A 6,000-nucleotide genomic window follows, 5' to 3' on the forward strand; every position below is an offset into this window, starting at 1 on the left:
ATTTTTAACTGCAAATCAAGGATCACTGATATGTGTACTGTAGATATTTCCACATCTTCAATGGTTTCTTATTATGAGAATAATACAAGTGTTACTGTGTTTGTAGGTGTTACATGTTGATCTTTCCACAGTTTGAGCAAATTCTAATTCTTAAGAATTAATCATCAAATAGCTTTTCTACTGTGGTAAATTTAACAGTAATACATTATATTCAAATATTTAAAAAGTTCTGCCACTTTAAAATGGTGCAAGTTAACATTTTAATCGGTAATAGCATCTTACTTTCAAAATATCACAGATTAGCCAACATAGCTGAAGAATTACGATTTGATTTTGAAATAATATTATGCATTGAAATACAAAAATTTTTCATGGTTTACTGAGACATTGGCAACATTTGATGATTTAGTATTAAAGCCATCAATGCACCTCACGCTGTGCACTGTCATCACTTAAGGTTCTTTGCAGCTTCCCTTTGGCCCCTACCTGCAACCCCATTTATTCCTTTACTGTAGCCCCATTAGTATTGTCTTTAATCCATCTTACCTTCCACCCTCTCATAACAACTGTTTCATAGTGCAACTATGAAGTTTTCCTCCTTACACCTTTCAAACCATTTTACTCTGTTTCCCTTCCAGCACTGAATGATATTGCCTTTATTCCATCTTACTTTCCATGCTCTCTAACAATAGTTTCATAGTGCAGTTAGTTAGTTATAACTGTGAGGTTTTCCTCCTTTACACTTTTCAAACCATTTTACTCTATTTCCCTTCCAGCATTGAATAATCTCATTGGGGTCCCAGCACTTGGCCTTTGGCCTAAATTTTACATTCCATTCCTACATCCATCACTACTTTTAGCTTATCAGCTCCAGTTGATGGCATTGAGGTTTAAAAACTGTCTGACAAATGTACATATAAATCAGACTTTGACAGTAATACTGTATTTCTTTTTATTCAGTTACAAGCGCCACTTATTTTGACAGTTTCGTTGTTATGTTGCATTCTCCTCGTCCTCTTTCCCTTATAGGAATTCGTTTGCTAGGCTACATTTGCCAGGCAAACAGAGCTTAACCTTTATAAAAATTAAGTCTCAATTAAATCTGCTAATTAATACTAAATACTATTTATATGTACGTATTTTATATATTCTTACATTGCTTTAAACATTTTGCAGAAATACAAATTTAATAGTGACCACTAAAAATTTAGACAGTAGTTTTTTTAATTACAGTTGTGGTTTTGTAGTTTTCTTTCTTGTAAGTAGTTTCAGTAACTGATACTGATTAACTTTTGATAACATAAATCACCATATATTTTATTAATCATGTCTGACATTGCATGAATAAAATGCAGTATGGCTTTAAATACTTGCCAGTTACTTTTGTTTTTGTTGTTATTAGATGTGATGAGTGGCGAGTAATTCAGTCTTATATAATGCGTCATGTGGCGTCAGAGTAGTTGATGATGATGATTTAACCAAGCTGCAAGATTATGTTCCATTTTTTTCTGGATGACACTGTAGAACCAAATAGAACTATTAGTAAAAAGCTTTCCCTACTTCTATTTCTGACTCATATATTACATCATCGTGATATTAATTATTACAGCCTGAATATCGACACTGTAAAATTTTTTAAGTCTGTTCAGTTTTAAAATTGCGCCATTTAAAATGGTAGAAGTCACAAGTTTAATCCATAATTTGTCATCTTATTTACGAAGTTATCACTACCAGCCATTATATCTAAAGAATTACTGTACTGTTTGATTTTAAATTAATATTTTACACTGAAAATATGAAATTTCTCCATATTGTACTAAATCAATGGCAATGTTTGATTTGCCTTTTAACATTAAATCTGCCATTAGCTATTTTCAATTCACCAGTTCCGGTAATCCAGGTTCAAAAACGTTCTGAATCTGACTGCCATGCTCTCATAGAGACATTACCCTGCAGACTTAAAGTTTTTCTTTTATTCAACCATATGCCATTTGAGTATTCATTCTGACGGCTTCAAATTTATGTTGCATTTTCCTTGTCCTGTTTCCCTTATAAGAATTTGTCTGCTACATACACTACCAAACATATGTAGCAGAAACCCTTGCAGGAATTAAAAGTGCTCCATTAAATCTACAATAAAAGGATTTTGACAAAGGAAAAATCTATTTTTGGAGAGGGGCCCATGTCACCCGGTGAAAAAGTCCATTCAGCACTTATTTCTAGGTAATTCCGTTGCTAGATACCAGAGAAAGCTAAATGAAATGCTGGAGTTACTACCCCCAGAGCGAGCTCCACTAGATGGAGTCATGTATGGAAAAGGGTGAACTACAAAAACACGGAACCTTATCCTATAGAGATTCCCAATGTCAAAAGTCCCAACGAGAGAGGTGCCGATACAAGCCCATGCACTACTCGCGGACTGTATACAAGGCAACACTAGCCGCATTCCATTTTAGCACGCGTTTTCGTTCACACGTAATTTCGTTGTGATCCTTATTTTGTGCTCTATTTTGGATTTTTTATGGCATCCTCGCAAGGTTCTTCTTCAAAAACTTGAGTACCAGTGTTTTATTGTTTTTTAGGCGATTGAGGCCCTTATTTTCCTTTAGTTTAATAATTAAAGGGATTTATAACCCCCGTCTCGATCTCCTCTCACGGCGTCTCTTGACCTCCCTTGGTCTTGGGTCTGCATGTTTGTTTTGTGTTTTTTATTTGTATCCCTTTTTATTTGGGATATTTTACCAATTAATGATCCCTAACTTTAGTGGGTTTGATTAATTTTATGTTTGTTCTGTACCCCTTTACTACGAGAAGTGCTGTTTAGCGTTTAGGCTACGAGCTACCCCCTCAGGCCCATTCGCTTTTTATCATGGCTTCATTACAAGAGTGATATTTAACGTTTAGGCTACGAGCTACCCCCTCGGGCCCATTCGCCTTTTATCATGGCTTCATTACGAGAGTGATGTTTAGCGTTTAGGCTACGAGCCACCCACTCGGGCCCATTCGCTTTTTATCGTGGCTTCATTACAAGAAGTACTGTTGAGCGTTTAGGCTACTTAGCTTCCTCCTCGAGCCCATTTGCTTATTATCATGGCCTCATTATGCTTTATTTTTGTCCTCACTTCTCTTAGCCTTTGGGGATCTTATTTTCATTGGTACTGTTACGGTTTTTACTTTGTTTTTACTTTTTTTTTATAATTTTGTTTATTTTGTGAATTTTGTGTTCCTTCCTGGTCAAGTGCTGTCTTGCTGTTTAGGCTACGTGGTTCCCCTCGGCCTATTAAGCTTCTTATTTTGGCTTTATTTTGCCTTGTTTTAGACTCACTTCTCTAAGCGTATGGGAACATGATTTTCATTGGTACATTTAATTTTTGACCTTGTGCTTGGATGCTTTTGAATTTTGTTAATTTTGGGGTACTTCCATTTAACTGGAGGTCGGTCATGTCCCTTCACGTTCATGTCGTGTTGGGCCTGCCTATCCTCCTACATGTACCTTATAGACAATTTTTGTTTTATTATGAATTATTTGAGTTATTCGTTAGCCTTTACCCCTCTCCTAGGCTTCCTTCCTTTACATCGCCTCAGTTAGGTTAGCCTAGGGGTTGGCTGTAACACTTTTTCCCTTCGGGGAAAAATCGGTAAAGGGGGGACGATCTCGATCTGTACGTATGAGTTTCATGTCTGTGATCTCGTTCTGTACATGTGTGTTTTATGTCTGGTGCTTCCCTTTGTTTGGTTTTGGCTTGGATATATTGCCTACGTCCACCCTCTCCCTGTTTGGCTTTTCACTTAGGCTAATGTTCTAATAAGTTAAGCTGGAATAGCGAGGGTTTACCTGCGTAGTCTATCCTAGTTCAATCCTTCTTTGGGTTGCTTACCAATGGTGACCGGGAGTGCTCTCCCACTCCTGTTCACACTTCTTTTACCGACTATATATATATTATTTTGTGGTATCGAGAATCCCTTCTCTCCCTTTTATCCTTTGCTCTCTCTCTCCCCTTGGTTTGTTTTCAAGGTTTGTTAACTTTCCAAGGCTTGAGAGCCATTTATCCATAGGCTTGTATTAAGAAAATACTTCCTGCCTAATAGCAGACCCAATGACAGTACCCCCCCCCTTTTTAAAGGAGAGGAATTGACAAAATTGCGAGGTCCTGTCTAAAAAAGCCGTTAAGGAGAAAACTGGGCACAGAAACAGACCTTGTAAAAGGGGAGTACTTTCCAAGGTGACCACCGAAAATGAGGACCTTCAATTGTAGATAGAAAGTCAGGGTGAGGAAGTCGCAACACTACCCCCGATGAGGGGAAACCAAAATGATTGGTTCCGCCAGACAGGGCAGACAGTACAGGAAAACTAACACTAGAAGCTAAGCTGATTAAAATTTTTAGGGGCTTCCCAACAAGGAAAGGTAAGAACAAGATGATTGTTGGTTACCAAGTTAACTCCAATACATTACTCAAAGACCAGGAAACCGAATGTGGACGGAGTACTGTTCTTAGACGAACACAGACCTTAGGGATGAAAGTTAAGAGCCTGTGAGTCTGGTTCCAACAAAACACTTTCCTCGAGGCCAATGCAGCCGCATCATTACTGTAGCTTCGAAAACTATGTGAAGAGTGCTAGTTACTTAACTGCAGAACCATACTGCAGTAGAGTAGGATCCCTTAACTGATTTCAGGAAAACAGTAATAACAGGACCAATATCAGTTTCCTCCTAAACTGTAAGATTCACAAAGACCACAAAGCCAGGACATCAGAGTTTGAGGGCTGACGAGGCTGAGTTTATACCAGACGGGACAGCTTGATAGTTTGTGGCTGAATTGGGTTGCAAACAGACCTACTTCCAGGTCCAGGAAAAGGTCACAAGACTACCTGAATGACGCTCCGCCTAAGGACTATTCCGACACCAGGGGAGGCCTTGGATAGGGAAAAAGCAGTGACCTTTTGGACCCCTACGAGAAGGGTGGTAGACAGAGGCACTTGTGCCTGTTGGTTATGGAGAAGAATGAACCATAACCTGAATGAAGCAACTCGAGTCCAAAACCACTTGTTTACGCAGTGCACTATTGCTGTTTTGTTCAGAACCAGCCTAAAAGGAAACCTCTTGGGGGGAAGAAGCTTCCAAAGGACAGGAAGACTGTCACCGCCCTCCAAAGCGTTGATATGGAACTGCCGAACGTGACCGACTAAGTTCCATGTACTTCATTGGGCCAAAAATATCCACCTCACCCGCCCAGAGGTGACGGTGTGGAATACTGAGGCCGGAGGGGAAAAGCTGGAGAGGAACTGACTTCGGTAAGCACTTGATAGTTGTGCAAGGCCGGAGGCCACTATTCAAGCAGGAGGAATCAGGGAGACACGTCCCTAACTCCGCCATACCTCGGTCATAAACTCCAGCTTTGACTTCAGAAGGAGAACCGTCACTGAAGCAAACTGGAGAGAACCCAAGACCTTTTCTTGGGCACGGCGAGAGGTATGCTTGAGTTGATGAAATGATAAGATCGCCCTTGCTATCTCTTTCCGCTTCACTGGATTCACAACTACTGAAGGCTACCCTCCGGAATCAGGTGGGATTCCTTCCTGTTTACTTAGAAGCCCAGAGACTCTAGAAAACCGATTATAATGACCGGCACCCTCAGGTAATTCCCGACGCTGGGTGCCTAAATGAGCCAGGCAACTAGATATGCAGCTAGCATAGCCTTCTAATACCGGAGCTGTTGAACTACGGTATTGTTCAAACTAAAGCACTCTGGAGCCGCATTGAGGAGGGCATTAAGCTGAAGGGGTACGCCTGCTCCCGAGTCTGAATCCCAAGAAGGATAGGACCTTTCTGCAACCAAGATGTGAAAGGCGTCGGAAGGTCTATAGAGGTGGTTACGGCTCCACGGAGCAGTAGGATCCAACCCACAAGACTGTAAGCAACTGAGACTTGCCGCATTGAATAAGGAAAATAAACGGGACACGCCGGAAAAATTTTCCAGTGGAAGGGAACTTCCTTGGCA

The sequence above is a fragment of the Macrobrachium rosenbergii genome, chromosome 54 (genome assembly GCF_040412425.1).
Source record: "Macrobrachium rosenbergii isolate ZJJX-2024 chromosome 54, ASM4041242v1, whole genome shotgun sequence".
NCBI classification, from domain to species: Eukaryota; Metazoa; Arthropoda; class Malacostraca; order Decapoda; family Palaemonidae; genus Macrobrachium; species Macrobrachium rosenbergii.